This window comes from Anastrepha ludens, chromosome 4 (assembly GCF_028408465.1).
Source record: "Anastrepha ludens isolate Willacy chromosome 4, idAnaLude1.1, whole genome shotgun sequence".
In the NCBI taxonomy this organism is placed as follows: domain Eukaryota; kingdom Metazoa; phylum Arthropoda; class Insecta; order Diptera; family Tephritidae; genus Anastrepha; species Anastrepha ludens.
The window spans coordinates 1,445,103-1,462,300 of record NC_071500.1 but is presented as its reverse complement, the minus strand read 5'-3'; positions in this window follow the sequence as shown (position 1 = coordinate 1,462,300).

The window sequence follows — 17,198 nt, the reverse complement described above, 5'->3', positions numbered from 1 at the left end:
ATGTGCACATACGAGTATATACATATATTTATATTGTATGATTTTATAATATGCCTCAAACATAAAAATAAGCAAAAATGAAATCATGGGAGAACAAAACAATGTAGAAGATTTGATTCAGCCATGAAGATCTCGGTGCCGATTTCTTTCGCATTCATGTGGTACATTTTTTGAGTCTGCGAAGGAGTTCTGAAATTTGGATTAATGTGTGCAATACTGGACAAAGAAGGCCAATGATGGAATTTAGTAAGTATACCAGTCACCTCGGCAGGCCATTGCAAAACCTCCGAATGTGTATTTCTGCCTTGAAAAAGCTCCTCATAAAAATCATTTGCCGTTCGGAATCGGCTTTAAACTAGAGGTGGAACAACATCAAGAGGCGCACCACAAATAGGAGGAGGAGCTCGCCCAAATACCTAATAGAAGTGTACGCGCCAATTATTTATTATTTATTTTACGAGTCTCAAGTCACTAAATTTGAGGTTTTATGTTAGAGACTATTTTGTGACTTACGGCGATTCGGGTATTGCAGTCAGTAAAAGTGGTGAGAACTAAAAAAGACAGTGAGGTGATAGTATGTTCGAGTGAGAGATGTGTATACGTAAGGATGCTGATTTTATTAATAGATTCCTTTAATTACTATTTTTTTGAACATTTCAATAGCATAATTGACGGGTGTCAAGGAGCTCACCTGACATTTTTCAGAATTGATTTTTTTATCTTCACATCTTACAGGCGAGCAGTGTCGGCGTCAAGCGCTTTGGCTCAAGTGTTTTCAGAAACATTGAAACAATACAATATGGAAAAAAGGTCACCAACAAAGCTCTTGGGGATTTTAACAGATTTACATTACAAACCATCTACTTCGAGGCGCTCAATTATATTACCTGGTCTAACTTAATTGTTGAAGAGCGGTCCGACAGAGAGTCCAGTTGACACAGAAAGTCTTGCTTGGTCAACCATTCACCGTATGGGCTAATACAGCCTCAATGATGGAAATATTGAAAAACATCGTCAGGTACCACAGCAACTATGGCTCCAAGTCAGTGTCAGGCTAATATGTAGAAACAATATTTAAACTCGAAATCTCCTCTCGGGAAATATAACCAGAAGAAGATTTACCAAACAGGGGGTAATGTATCACGGAGCAAGACAGGGTATCATCGGGACAACAAGAATCGTAGCAACTACCGCCTCTATTTAAGTATACTCAGACGATACAAGCTATATCGGGACATCAAATTCCATTTGCTCACGAGCACATCAAAACCAGGTATCCAGAGGACCTGACTTTAACTATGAGTAGATCTAAATTTCAATACGCCAAGTAAATTAATTGCTGCACCTCATTTTAAGCTCGAAGATTGGAAAACGATACACCTTCCAGAAATGCTGTTTTGGTCTTAATATACCTTTGGATACATATTTTCTGATACCGATTCGAAAGAGTTTCCGAAAGTTTTTGTTTATAGGAAAGTTGTACGAGTTTGGCCTGTCGGTGGCTCCTTATACACGAATGTTCTTTGACATTTGTCAAGTAGACAGCGGCATAAGTTTATACGATGGAACAACGCGTCAAAATTAATGAAACTTATTATGGAAACGGGCGATCTTAAAGAACAACGCATAGATTCGTGCTTTTTTTGTGAAAATAATCGTTCGAATGAGCGTCAATTTAAAGGCTGGTAAACAAATTTGAAGAAACTGGTTCTGTTGAGGGTGAAAAAAGGACTGGCAGCCCTCAAATTGGACTTTCTATTGGGAATATTGCTGTTGTAGCGCAAAGCTATGCTGAACAGCCTTCAACGTCGATATCTCAACGTTCTCAACGATTAGGCATTCATAAATTGATTGCTTGGCGGATTTTACCTGAAAACGTGGTCATGTTGGACATTTAAATGGTGTAAAATTGTTACATATTTTATTTTAAAACAAAACTTCGGTACTATGCACAATAATCTTAATACCTTAATTGCTGACTTAATATACAATACCACGAATACATACAATATTTAAATAAAGTTTTTGCTTCTTTCATTATCCAGGCTTTGGCTTATCTACTATCAAACCCATTTGAGCTTTAAGCTTTTTCTGAATTTCAGCAGAGTGTTTCTTTGCGATATCTTAATGAAATACGTCTCGTACTTGCCACATCCTAACATCAAGCTGATTACCAATTGAAATAACCCATTCGAGACAGGGAATCCAGGTGTGAGGAATAGACAAACCGAAACCAAGAATTTTGTTTGCCATAAATTCACTGTACTGCTCATCTATATATATAAAAATTAAGCCGAAAAAAAGTGTGCATTTGTCCGGGGTAATCTCAGCAACGCGTGTAAGGAAAACAATGAAAGTTTCACACATTGTTGGTGCTGCTTTGGCAAAGGTTTCTGTGAAGTTTGGTTGAAATTCGATACCGCGTGTGTGTGCGGTGCGTCGGTTAAGTGAGTGTGTTTTTGCTATTTGCCGCACGTATTTTTTGTATCGCACGTAGCATTCATTAGAATTGAATACATTTTGGTCGTTTGCTGTTGATGAAAGCTTTTAAGTGAAGTAATTTTTACTGCCCGTTTCCGGGATAAAGAAAGGAGATGGAGCTGGAGATGGAAGAGGAAAAGGAAGACCACTTATTATTAAAAACTAAAAAAAAAATCTAAAAAAATTTTAAAATGTTACATATATATACGCTTATTATATAAACGTTAATCTGAAGTCAGTTATAGTGAAAAATTCATTGTATCATTGCCGGCGTGATTGGTGATCGTTTCCTTAATTTTTTGCAGAAAGGTTATGCTAATATGAGATATTACCTATATCATTCATATATTTACGTATTACCTGTGTACTCACAAATATACGATTGAAGCAAATATATGTCAGTTTTTTTACTTTGCCTGGAAAAGTTTATATAAATTTAAGAAGAGTAAATAGAACTTATTTTATATCAGACTTCACGCAAAAAAGTCATTTGCACCTGAACACATAGCTGGGTTAAAGCGGGGGGGAATAGAACAGTTCTCTTCTCCTTCTCCGCTTTTTCGCACACGTAATTGTATGGGATGAGTGCACGATGGCACATAAAAAGTCACTGGAAGCGCTTGATAGGACATTACGAGATGTACGTAGTAAAAATGAAATGTTTGGTCGTGCCTTAGTGCTGCTGGCAGGTGATTTTAGACAAACACTGCCTGTTATTCCTCGAGCAACTGTAGCAGATGAATTGGCTGAATGTTTGAAATCATCATATTTGTGGAAACATGTTCAAACACTCAAACTAACTACAAATGTACGTGTTCTAATGCAAAATGATCCATTAGCTGCTGAATTTTCACAGCAATTATTGGATATTGGAAATGGCAAAGTTCCTGTCGATAATTTAACTGGCTTAATAACTTTACAACCAAACTTTTGTCAAATAAGTCAAACGAAAGAACAATTAATTCAAAGTATTTTCCCAAATTTGCCTCAAAATTACAAAAATCATGATTGGCTAGTGAACGAGCCATCATGGCTGGCAAAAAATAAAGATGTGAATGAAATGAATGCGGCTATTTTGGCTAACATACCAAGTCCATAACAAACATATCGATCCATTGACACTGTTACAAATCAAGATGATATTGGATACCTGGATTACCGCCACATGTGCTAAACTTGAAAATAGGAGCACCGATTATTATGTTGAGAAACATAAATCAACCACGACTATGTAATGGCACTCGATTAACAGTTAAGAGATTGATGAATAACGTCATTAAAGCAACAATTTTGAATGGAAAATACTCTGGTGAAAACGTTTTAATACCGCGAATACCAATGATACCATCGGATATGCCGTTTGAATTCAAACGTCTTCAATTTCCTGTTCGCCTTGCATTCGCGATTACTATTAATAAGTCTCAAGGCCAAACTTTATCAATTTGTGGTATAGATTTAGAATACCCATGCTTTTCTCATGGCCAACTTTATGTTTCATGCTCAAGAGTTGGTAAGCCATCGGTATTGTTCATTTATTCAACAACGCATGGAAAAACGAAGAATATTGTATACCAAAGAGCATTACAATAAAAAAAGTAATAAAGTAAATCACATCAAACGTTTTTTAATTGCTACTACTATTTAAAACTTCTTTCATTACTATTCATGTGCGAGAATTTTTATAAAAAACACACAGTATTTTCGGCTTAATTTAATTAATTAATCTAGATTTTTTTAAAGACGACCAGCGGAACGGGCGGGTTTTCGCTAGTTTATCATACAATAGTTTTGGCGCTCCCCATGTTTTCAACTTTTACACTTAAAAACTATCGATGTCTTTAATAACGATGCCTTTTTATGCCCAAAAGGACATACTTTCAATTAGTTTAAATAATATTACGAGACTAACGGCAATAATTTAGAAAATTACGGACATTTTTGAAGCAGCTGAAATTAAACTAACACTGCAGACTGACGTCCTTTCCAGTCGATGTGCGTCGAAATCGAATATGCACGCATTTAAGTATGTATGTCTGCGTGTGCATACATCCTCTTTCATTCCGATTTCGACTACCTGTTCGGCGGCATTCGCATCGATTCGCATTCGACAATCATGGGTTAAATTTGGGTTGGAGGAAGGGTGGCGAAACATGTTTCTTAAGTACTGGCATATGTACATATGTATGCGTTCGAGGGTGTAAGAAGTTAAAAAAAGTGCACAAAGGGCTTTTGTTAACATTTTAAATGCATTTTTATTATGATTCATATCGTTACGGCTGACTCCGTTCACTCTCGTGACAATTGTAATAATAGGAAATTGAATGAGCATCACAGGCGACATTGAATTGACTTCAAATTCCTAAAATTATTGCGCACTCAAAACGAATAAAGTGAACAAAGCTACTAGAACCCTCCCACCCACTCGAATGCGAACATATTCAGGGTACATTTAGTCAGCAAGCGCCGCTAGTACACCCACACCCACACCCACACGTACCGTCTTCCAATGTTCGTACTTGTCGCTTCGTTCGCTTTGTACTTCACAATGTTTTTATGCCCGCGCTCACTTGTGCACAAGGGTATTATAATTTTGTTCACATAAAGGTTGTATGCAAGAGCATAAAGGAATCGGGATAGATATAGACATACATACACATACATATACACTCAAGCACAGCCTATTTGATACAGATACGATTTTTTTGTAAAGTGTTCTATATTTCGAAATATTTTGCGAAAATGGAAAAACAGAGTATGCGGATATTTTATTTATTTTGTTTTATTTCATTTCTCAACATGAACATTCATTCAATGCAATGTAAAAAAACGTACCGAGAATTCGCGCCGCAGCTTACACTTACAACTTAAAATAGAGCAACTATTTATTTCTAATGTTTAAAACATTAAAGTATTTAGAGGTTTGTTGAGTATTCTCTATTATCAATCATAACTTCCACTCTACGGGGCATGGAGTTAACCAAGTGTTTTGAGTATTCTGGACTAATTTGGTTCCAGCCTTCAAGTATCATTTTAAGATCCGATTTGTTATGGATGTCATAAATTCTTATCTTGGTCTTCAAAACCGACCACAATTTTTCGATGACATTAAAATCTGACGATTGTGCAGGAGTTTCAATAATGTGGGGGCATTTTTACATACATTAACCATGTTTGTATTATTTGTGACTTGTGGGAAAGTTATCTTCAATTTGTAATTTTCTAGCGTTTTGAACCAAATTTTCTTGCAGAAATTTTGTTCATTGTTCCTTCGATAAAGGTCAAATTCCCAAATCCATTTGATGGCATGCATGCCCAAAGTATAGCGTTACCATCACCGTGTTTTATAGTAGCTCGCCAATTTTTTTGCAAATCGTACGACCCTCGAAAATGCTGGGGTTCTATTCCTTGCACTTACGAAAGGTTTATTACGGGCATTTTGCCATTTAAATTTGCTTCCCCCAGTACTCTTCGAACAGTGGATGGCAACTGAATGGAATTGTTGACGAACATAAATTTTAACTTTTTTACTAGCCCACGCTTTTGCAGCAAAGTACGCGGTCCCATGTTAAAATAAAAAAACGAGCGTACGTAAAATTTAATATTGCTTTATGCCAAACTCACTCTACAAACTCTCGCATACGAAAAAAACAATTTCGCTGAAACTTGCGCCGTGAATAGCGCTACTCTTGACTTTTGATTTCGATCCGGTATATAGTAAAAAATATTGAGGTCGGATAAATCCACGCCCACTTTTTATATGTTAAGACTTAATTTTCGTACTCCGTTTTGATTCTAAAAATTTAAAGATAAAACAGCCAGCCCAAATTAAATGTGCGCGGGTGTATAAAGTTCGGCACGGACCGATTTTAGCACTTCCTTACTTGTTGTGCTTGTAGTTGTGCGATTGTCGAAGATGCAAGTTTAAAATCGCATTGAACACGCGTACGTTTTATTCGAATTTGAACGGTAATAATCGATCCCCGAGGCATTTTAAAAAATAAATCGGATTTAAAACTCAGAAGGTATGGGCGGCAATACACACCTCCCCATACTCCTACCACGCTGCGCACTCACCCACATTCGCACATTTGAATAAGTGCACGAGTAAACGAGTGACGGAGTGAAGGAGTAACTTTGGACGTCTTCTGGGAACATGTGTGCCAAACGCTCTGAATAGTCGCTCGGAGTCGAAGGATATATCAAATGTTTTTTTGTGCGATTCGATTTAAATTCACCAATTTTGGCGATTTCCTTGTTGTCTCCCGCTGCAAAATAACCCTACGTGTTTCTTGAGGGTGTATATGGCTGCACAAATATGTGTGTGTGTTTGGCTGTATACCGCTATGAACTGTCGCATATGCAGTTGTGTATGGCAGAATGCCATTTGTGTACGGGCATCCCTTTGTCTCCCTCCTCTGGCACTCATTTATTGCTTATCAAATTTCGCTTATTTGCGATCGCGAGAATTTCCGAGTGTAAACAATTGCCGATAAATTCCCATTACTTTTGTGTTTGAAATTTATGATTAGGAAGGGACGCCAAGTGTGCACCAAGATCTGAGTACTCATAAATTTTAAAGACCTGATTGGCTTTTAATATGCTCCTCAAATTCACTCCGTAAGATTAGAAGGCTGAAGTAGGTTCTTCAAGGATTAAATATTTATAAAAGTTCAAATTCTGATTTTTCTCACTTTTTTCCTTTATTTTATATGTTTTATTTATTCATCTAGGGATAAGCGCAGGTGTGGAATTGTATGTCCAAACAATGGCGCCCCATTAATAAAGAAATTTGTGTCACAAATTATTATGACAGCTCTGGGCTGGCAGTGTGAAGGAAAAATTGGCAGCGTTATCGGATGACATCATAATACTACAAGCACAAATATCGTTTCGGAGATAAATACCTACATACATGCATACATATCTAAACCGTATCGGGTTTATAGCCTTAACAATGTGTCTATTTTTGGGATGCGCGATTTACAGTTAGCCACAGGTTGATTTTTCGTGGAATATCGCTGAAAGAGGGAAAATTGCTGTCTGCCAGGCAGATAACAAAGGCAATCATGTCATAAATTTTATAGGATACAAAGGTTCTACGTGAGCATCACACTAGGAGTGACCGCCAACGCATACGTATGTATGTATGTTCATCGGCAGATCATTGGCCATTGTGTGGCTGCGTGCGTAGGCATCGAATGCGAGGGAAATGTGTTGAGCCTGCGTTTGTTTCTTGTAAAAGGACCTTCATTGGCCGGGTTTGTTAAGTGTGCTTCCACACAAATATAAAGACAAATTTTTTCTAGAGAAAACAAATCAGATCCACTTGCTAGTTGTGATTAGATACCATTTGGACACACATACGCGTGGTATGTCTGTATGTATGTGCAATGAGACCTTCACACAGGCACGTTTGTATGATTATTCATTTACAGTTGCGGGAGCTATTCAACGTTTCTGCCAAGTCGACAAAACGCCTACACCTATAGTGCATACATACATACCTAACATATGTATGCATGTGGATATACTTATGTATATAATATTACTCTTTTCAGTTTCGGTCCTTGTAGAGCAACACTCATCATTGCTTAGGATTGTGTCTACATACATAAATACGTATGTATGTAAATTGCATAAGAGTTTGGTATGCAACGCTTTGAAGTTGAGCTCACTTGACCGTAGGTAAAAAGACCTCCTCGTACATAGGACTCCAGGGACTTTCCAACTACTTTGCGAAATTTTGCAGATCATTGTTGTAAATTGAGAATAGCGAAGCGTAAGAAAATTCCAAGTGAATACTTTGCAAATTGACACCCTTCGTTTCTCTCCTCCCCTGTTGGGTCATGTCCATTGTCGTTAGACCAGAAGCAAACTACAACAACAAATACGCGTCAACGGCTACATAAGTGATGGATGTACAATTTCCTGCATGCCCTTATGCGCTCATTGACGCGAATGTGTCATTGTGTGCCCGAGTTTGATAGAGTCAGCGTGAAACTTGGGAGGCAAATTGGATTGCATAACATTATCTTGCACTTGCTCTCCAAATGGTGGAACCCACACATATGAGTGTGTATGTGCGAGTATTAACTTAGAGTGCCACCTTGCAAGTCGCTCAACTCAATCTAAAAAGGATAATTTATGCGTTTTGCTATAGTTTTCTTTGGTTTGATGCGTAAAAAAATTCTGGCGAAGAAGAACTTATTTCGATTTCGGACATTTCCTCTTCCACTTTTGGCAGGGTCATTGGAAGACGATACTGTTATTCTAACTTCATGTCTTCAAATGATTAATGATATTTCTGTTACACTTTTATTGTATTTGATCCGATGATAATGCGTGCAAATTGCTTCAATTTCGGAGGGCTTGGAAGTGGGCTTCAGTTTCACTGGCCTCAAATGCAAGTATGGAATGTACAAATACAAGAAAGATGCAAGTAGATATAATGCAATACATACATACTTATGCATATGTGTACATGTGAATAGGTATATATATTAGTTTAGGTAAAATTTTTTTTATTTTTGCGTAAAATTTTTGTGCAAATAGCTTAAAATTCTTTTATGGTAGATCTTTAGTTAGACGACTGCTAACATCCCGGCCAACTTAAATCATTTCTACGATTTTATGGGCATTTTATTTAACATCAAAAATACCTCAATTGAATCGACGAAACCAAAATTGCACGTAAGTTGTTACAGTATCGGCACCATAAACACTATTCCACATAGCGGCCTGAAACTGAAAACTGTAAAATGTACCGATTTTCTCTTTGTTGGATTCAATTGTTACACCCTGTAACTCACAACTGAAACAGCCAACGAACTCTTTTAGTGTGAAATGCCACCTTGACCAAATATATGTATGCTTGCGTTTTACATTTCATTCTAAGGAATCAATAATATATAGAAAGTAATTTTTTAACTGCATTTGAAATATGTACCTGTTTGGTTTCAGAAAGGCCCACATCCAAAAAGTTTGAGAGACAATTAAAGTCAGACAACGTTCTAACGAGAAGGCATTATCACTCTAAAATACGTTACTAAAACTAACGCGAATAGTCTTAAAACGGCGAAAATTTCAGTAAGGGACATTAGACTAGAAGAGCCGGCAGTCCATTTTGTCATTAACGAGATCGAAGATAAATGCTACTGCCTTAGGAGTTCCCCTGCCGCTTAATGGGAAAAGACTAATTAATCGATAACGGGACTCGTATGATGGAAACGGGTCTCAGAAATTTAGTGAAAGGAGTGCAAAACGCACAAACATTTTTTGAACCCTCTTCACTCAATTTTTGGGGAATGCATGATAAGGTCTCCAAATAAAAGCAGTGTAATCTAATTTGACCGAACAAACGCGGAGTATAATATTTTAAGAGTGTATGGGTCAGTGAATTGAGTAAATTGCGAAATTCAAAATTTCCATTGGCTACAATAACCTTCTCGATCCGGATCCGGAAACGATTGCATGCCGAATCAAATACTCCTTATTCATATTGACCATAACGGTATTACCTGCAGCTTTCAGAGAAGAAATGCTGTTATGAGGATGCTTATTGGCTGCACGCCCAACTACGCCCCATTCGCCTTAAGCCAGGGAACTAAAGTCTGCTGAGTTAGGTGGCTATAAGTTCGGTGTTATGTGCTCATGAAAATTTTTAGTCATCATATCTTGTGTCGCCATCGCTTTGCATGAAGGAGCAGAGTCTTGCTGAAAGATGTTTTGGCTGTCCCCGCGTACACTATCAAGCCAATGTTTCACTACTGTCTCTATAATCTTGCTATAGCAGAACTCACTCGAAATCCTTGTGTCAAGAAATTCAGTGGCATGACAAGTCCTTTGATGTCACAACACCTCAAACCATAAGAGTGGCTGAACTCTTCATGTGCAACCTCAGCAACCTCTGAGGGATTAGAACATAACCATATGTCATTGTAGCCATTGCGGCTGCGGTTGACCTTTTGGTCATGGTTAAACTTTCTTTCGTCGGAAAAAACCATAACATAAGTAGTAATATTAAGCCTCCTCGCAAGAGCCCTCATAGATTTTGAAGGCTCGTCGTCAAATTCTGCAGATCGGATAGTGCCAGAACATTCCTCGTATTTCTTGCATTTCTGCATCAACAGATTCTGCTTCGCCGCGTGATGCTTCCAAATTCATGGCGAATCTTATGAACGAATGAACGGGCGCACTTAAGAAAATTAGAGATTCCTAAATTGTTGTGATTTGTTTTTTGTGAAAAGTAGCGACTTTCTTGGGTTAAGAGAGCAAAAAGACAAATAATGGTTTCGAGAAGTTATAGCCACATATATGCATGTCCTCAAATACCGTACGCACCCGCACATATATTAAAAGTTTAAGGAGGAATGTGTATAACTCCATTAGCCTCCAATATACAAGGAGATATTTCCAAAAATTAACCTTTGTTTGTTTATTTAAAACTAAAAATACTTACGAAATAATTATTGTATTTGAGTTAAAGCACTGACTACTGTGGCCTTAAACTTTAATGCTTAATTATTTTACCGAAATGTATCTAAAGCATGGAAGTGTTTCTTCTCTAAAAATAAAAATGGAAAATAGTTATTGCACTCGCCTCTGATTTTTGGCTCTTGAATCTTGCCGAAAACCCAAATTTGCCTATTTATTTACATATTTACTTACGTAGGTACGTATCTATGTATTTGTACATTTTCGTTTGGTTTGCCCGTAATGTATTGATTTGAATAACATTTTACGCATTTTTTTACTTGAAAATTCCCTTTAAATATTTGTATGTACGCGAATCCGAGTTTGTTGTAGAGTCAATAGGGGTTGGACAAGCTTATAAACTTACTTATATATTTTCGAATATTTGGAATACCCAAAATACAGCTATAAGTTCCATTTCCAAAAGGTAGCCCATTAAAAGTAACTGCACTGTAATTTGCATAATTTTATATTCATTACATAATTTTGTCAATTTCCAATATCTTATAATTTGCCGCGTATCAGGACTGTAAATACTTGAAAAGACGCCCCTTTGTTGGGGTGCCTAATTTTTTCTTCTCGTTTTTCGTTACTTAACGCAATTTGAAACTGAAAAGGATAGTGTGAGGAAACGAGACAATATGAACGTCTGCAGTTCAACTTATAAGAGGGGTTTTCGGTAAATACCAGCATTGCATAAGTACTTATACGTATATGCATGTCATCATACAGGGCTACAGTCCACCTACCGGTGTGCGCATTACGCGTATGTAGGGAATTTAAAACGGTGCCCGACGCTGCAGATCTAGTAAGATCTGGCATATTAGCAATGGAAGCTGCCCAAATAGCGAGAACACTGAGGCCTACAAGCTCGTCGTTTTGTGCGGGATTACGAGTGGCAGACGATGCATCGATGAGTGGCGAACGAGTGATAACTTTATAAAAAGGCATTGAACGCGCAAATGCATTCCCAATTAAGCTTTTCTTCAAAGCACACTCATAAAGGTTCAACCATGACGATAATGCCTATTGCGATTACTGCAACGAATGTTCACCCCACATTTTTCACATGCTCACGCTTCTGTTCCGTAAACGACAAACTCCATAGAGTCTTTGGAGAGCCTCCGGAGTCACAGAAAACATTCGCTGCGCTCGAAAGAAAAGTGGAATGCGGCATGCGACTTAGTGGCCGATACTATGAAAGAGATGAGGCGTCTGGAAAAACTGAGACATAGCAGCAGCGGTTAATCGTCTTTCCTCTCCGCGAGGTAATACTTGATGGTACTTCCGCGGCGAGAGGTATGGAAGTAAGCGAGCTACCACAACGCCTCTACAAATAAAAATGAAAAATTACGGTTTATGAACGAAGAGCTCTTTGCATTAACAATTTGTGTGCCCCTTATCGACGCCACTGCCAGTTGCATTTGGTATGATATGTAATTATTCCCAAGCAGTACCAAAATAAGGATGAGTAGGAGGTTTTTGGTGCCTTTGTAGTATAGTAGATATGTATATACAATCCTGTGCGTGTGTACATGTACATGCGTCTAAAAGGTAACAGTTTTTGCATCACCTTGGGAGGTTGTTCGACAAATTCACTGGTACTTCTATTTGCTATTCGAGATACATTCTTGCATCGATTCATGTCATACTAAATTATTATTTATGATTTATTTATCCTCAATATGTTCTTATACTCGCATAAGTAGACTACAGTTTATTTCTGGCCTCTTGCGCTTATAAATCACCCGGAGTGGGGTGTGAGGGTTGCTATGGTTGGGATGGAGGTATAAAGAAACACGAAACAAAAAGTGTCTAGGAGGAAAGATACAATCGCAGCATCTTTTTTTGCTCTCTTTGTGATGGCATAATTTCGCAATATTTCATATTGATGGAACAAATTTGTTTTATTTTGCGATAAGTAAAGCAACAACTGATGTCGCGACAAGCAACAAATATGTGTACCGAATCCAGCTAACAAGGGGCGCTCGAATTAAGTAGGTGAGGCGAATGGCAACTGGTGGACCTTCCCGTCAGCATTATAACAAGCAAGTCGCTAAATAACTAAATAACGAAAAGTAATATTACTATAAATTATAAAAATTGAACCTTGTAACCTTTCAATGCTACTACATTTTTGAAACAAATATTTGCATTCATACAATTGTAAAAATATACTTAAATGGTATAAAAATGAAGGCAAGACCAGCCTTCGGCTTTCGCAGATTTTCCTCCCACCAGCGGTAGAAGTAGTAGGATTTTTTGGAAATAGTATTCACAAGCAGCCAGCTTTAATTGAAGCAATTTTCATACATACCTACGCCTCCACATGCATGAATGTGTATTTGTTTGCGTATACCCATATACATACATACATATTTATTTGTGTAAATGTGAATGCTTCGAACAAAGAAAGTGTTTAATTCGCTTCATTAGAGCCGTCTTTGTTGGATCGCTGATTGACCACGTGTCGCACCGGAAAGTCGAAAACACCCATGTGCAGATATGCCGGTACACTTGGGGGATGCTTGCTTGGTGAACTCATACTGTGCATATGTATGCATTTGGTTGGCTTAGTATTGTTGAACTTAATCAGCTGGCTTTGCATATACGGGCGGGTTTGCTTTGGCAATGCCCTGACCGACCTCTTAATTTCGCCGTCATTCTGCTGAATTGCATACAAATAAAATAATTATAATAACCCTGTTTGGTAGAAGGTTGGAGGAGGAACTTTTTCTTTGCAATGCCTTTCTTCCGACTGGATCTTCATTGGTCACTAATCACAATCCTCTAGTGGGCTGTAAACCAATTTATGGCTACTGAATGTGTCATTAGTTTGTAATTCATTATTTTGCCGCTTTTGGTAATGAAGTTCTTAAGAATTGGTAGTGTTGGGGATATAAAGGAAACGCAGAGAACTGCAAGGGAATTGATGAATTCAGCAGGTTTTATACTGATGTAAAATTTACCGCTTACCAGCTGTTGGTTTTTATATTAAATGAAATTTTATAACAACCTATTATCTACGCACTCCTCTAGGAACCTAAGGAATCAGTAAAAGCTTTCCAAACATTTCTATTTCTAGCCATAGGTCTCAGTTCATTAAACGATTTTCCAGTTTCATTGTGAATAGTCCTTTGCCAAATTTTCAGTGGCCGGCCTCTTCTTCTCGCTCCTTGCGGGCAGCAGTGGGAAAAGTTCTAAATGCTCCGGTGATGCCAATACAAGCAGTTCTTTGCATCCTTCCCGGTTAAGTGATGTGAACGCCCTTCCGAAGAGCTTCCCAACAAACCAGGCATGCGCACATTAAAATTGACCGAACTACTACGTTGAACATGTAGAGAACTACCTGTGGCTTCAGTATCCCCCGATCATAGATATAGAGGAGTAGAAAGCTATGCTGGTATTCGCGACTTTTAATGTGGAGTCAAATTTGTAGTCAAGTATCACTCCTAGGTACTTAACTTCCGCTGAAAGCGGGATGCTTAAGCGAAAGTCAATTATCATTCTTGATTCACGCGAAAACCGCTTAAGCGATTTTGGCAGAGTTTAACCAAGCTTGCCAGTCGTTTCTTCCTCGTGCTAACTAACGCCAGTGGGAAACACCAAGTGAAGCCAAGGAGAAATCCACTTGATCTTTCCAACGCAGACGAGGCCTGCCTCTTATTCTACTACCACCAGCTGGAACCGCATCGAATACTTTCAGTGCCGGAGCGTTTGTATCCTTTCGGGCGACATAACCCAGCCAGCTTAACCACCGGATATTTATTCGTTGCGCTTTATCTATGTCGTCGTATAGTTCATACAGCTCATCGTTCCGTCGCCTGCAATACTCGCCGTCACAAACGTGCGAAGGTCCAAAAATCTTCCGCAGAATCTTTCTCTAAAATACTCCAAAGGACGCCACATCGGATGTTGTCATCGTCCAATCCTCTGCGCCATACGAAAGGACAGGCATGATGTGTTACCTTTGTTCGTCGAGAGAGGACATACCTACTCATAGAAAGACATTTAGTGAATATTTGGACTCCAAACTCAACTTCACCAGTCATATAATCTAAATCGTTGGCAATGTTGGCCTTTATTCGTGGAAAGAGTTCTTCGTTTTCTGATTCCAATACTCTCAGATTCTTAATCCTTGCACTCGCCCTTCGTTCGGTCCAGGTTGGAAAACGTGGTATTTGTTGGAGACCGTTTCATGCAGTATATAAATAAAAGCTCACTCTTTGCTTATTAATAAGGTGACTGAAACGTCTTTGGTTTAGAAGAGTAATGCTCCAGGGCTCACATTGAGGAGTGTTGTGAAGTCCTGCCGGGAAAGTTCGGTGTCGTAATTTTCAATCATGCTTCACGATCGAATATTTCCAGCCCTTCAACTGATTATATGGCGATATGGAGCTCCTGTCAAAGCATCTGCATTCATATAAGAGTTAATGCTATTTTGACACCACGTCGGAGTCGCATCATACTGGTACGCAAACAATTTTTATGAATAGGGATATATTTGCATCCATCGAAATTTACTTACGTACATTTTAATTTCATATTGAAGCCAGAGAATAGTAGAACATAATGTATGCAATCAAACAAGTTAAAACTCTATAACCCTTTGCAATTCACATAATTCTTTCTTCACACTTAGGATGACTTTCATACTTATACAGGGTGGCTGATGAAAGCCGCTACCAAAAAAAAATTGAATCACTTTTTTTCTTTTTAAGTTATCTGTTCCATTTTTGTTTTAATTTGCAGATTGATCTTTAAAATTTATTAAAATGGATAACTGGGACACGCAAACAATAATTTGGATAGTCCGCCGCTATCACGCACTGGAGTCCGTAGTTTTGGTACAGAGAGAGTACAGGCGGATGTTTGGCGGCGATCCCCCGAGCAGATGGACCATAATGAGACTGGTGAATAATTTTTCTGAGCAAGGAACAGTCGCAAGAAGGCCTTACCATCGAAATCCACCAGTTCGGAAGGAGGAAACGATCGCTGCTGTAGCTGCAGCTATACAAAGCAATCCAAGGGTTTCAACAAGAAGCTTATCTGCTCAACTTGGTGTCAGCCGACAGTCTTTGCAAACAATAATGCACAAAGATTTAGACTTATTTCCCTACAAAATTCAAATGGTTAACAAACTGAATGCAGCAGACTTGCCGATTCGCTTGGAATTTTGCCAGAAGATCCTGCAAATGGTGGAAGAAGACCAAAACATGTTAAACTGCCTTTTCATGTCTGATGAGGCCCATTTCGATTTAAACGGCAATGTGAACAAACAAAATTGTCGAATATGGAGTACTTCTATATTAACCCACAGATACTCCACGAGACGGAATTGCATCCTCTTCGCGTGACAGTGTGGTGCGCGGTTTCTTCACGCTGTATTGTCGGGCATTATTTTTTTGAAGAAAATGGTCACACCGTTACGGTTACTGGAGACCGTTATTTGAAAATGCTGAAAGAATTTTTCTATCCAGAACTACGCCGAAAGAGAATTCCTTTCAACTCTGTGTGGTTTCAACAAGATGGGGCAACGTCTCACATAGCCCAGACTGTTATGACAGAGTTGCGACGAAAATTTCCCAATAAACCGATTTCAAGAAACTCCGAATTTCGTTGGCCCCCAGGTCGCCTGACCTTACTGCACCTGACTTTTTCTTGTGGGGTTTATGTAAACAAGAAGTTTATAAAACAAAGCCAACAAATTTGGATGAACTAAAACAATCCATTCGGGCAACAATTGCGGCTATTCCTGTCGCAACTCTCAAAGCAGCAATGAACAACTTTTTACTAAGATGCCGCACTTGTGTCAACGAGCATGGGGGGCATTTAAATTCAATTGTTTTTAAAACTAGTTAAGCTACATTTAATAAAATTTAATGACCTTCAACTTGAAAAAAAATAAATGAATTCCATACACTAAAAAAAAAGTTATTTGAGTTTCTTAATGTTGCAAAATTCATCAGCCACCCTGTACTTGTATATTATCACTATACTTATACTTGTATATACATACATTATAGATGTATGTACGTACTTATATTATTTAACATGAGAGCTTTAATTTATTTTTTTGTGCTTAGAAATCAAAAAAATGCTTTAATAGCTGATCATTATTTATGCAAATATAGTGTCAATACATTTCACGTGTCCAGATTTTTAAGGCAAAATAAAATTTTTTGCAATCCGAGTGCAAATAAAATTCAATGAAGTACGAACGTCATATTTGCATTTGGGTTCTT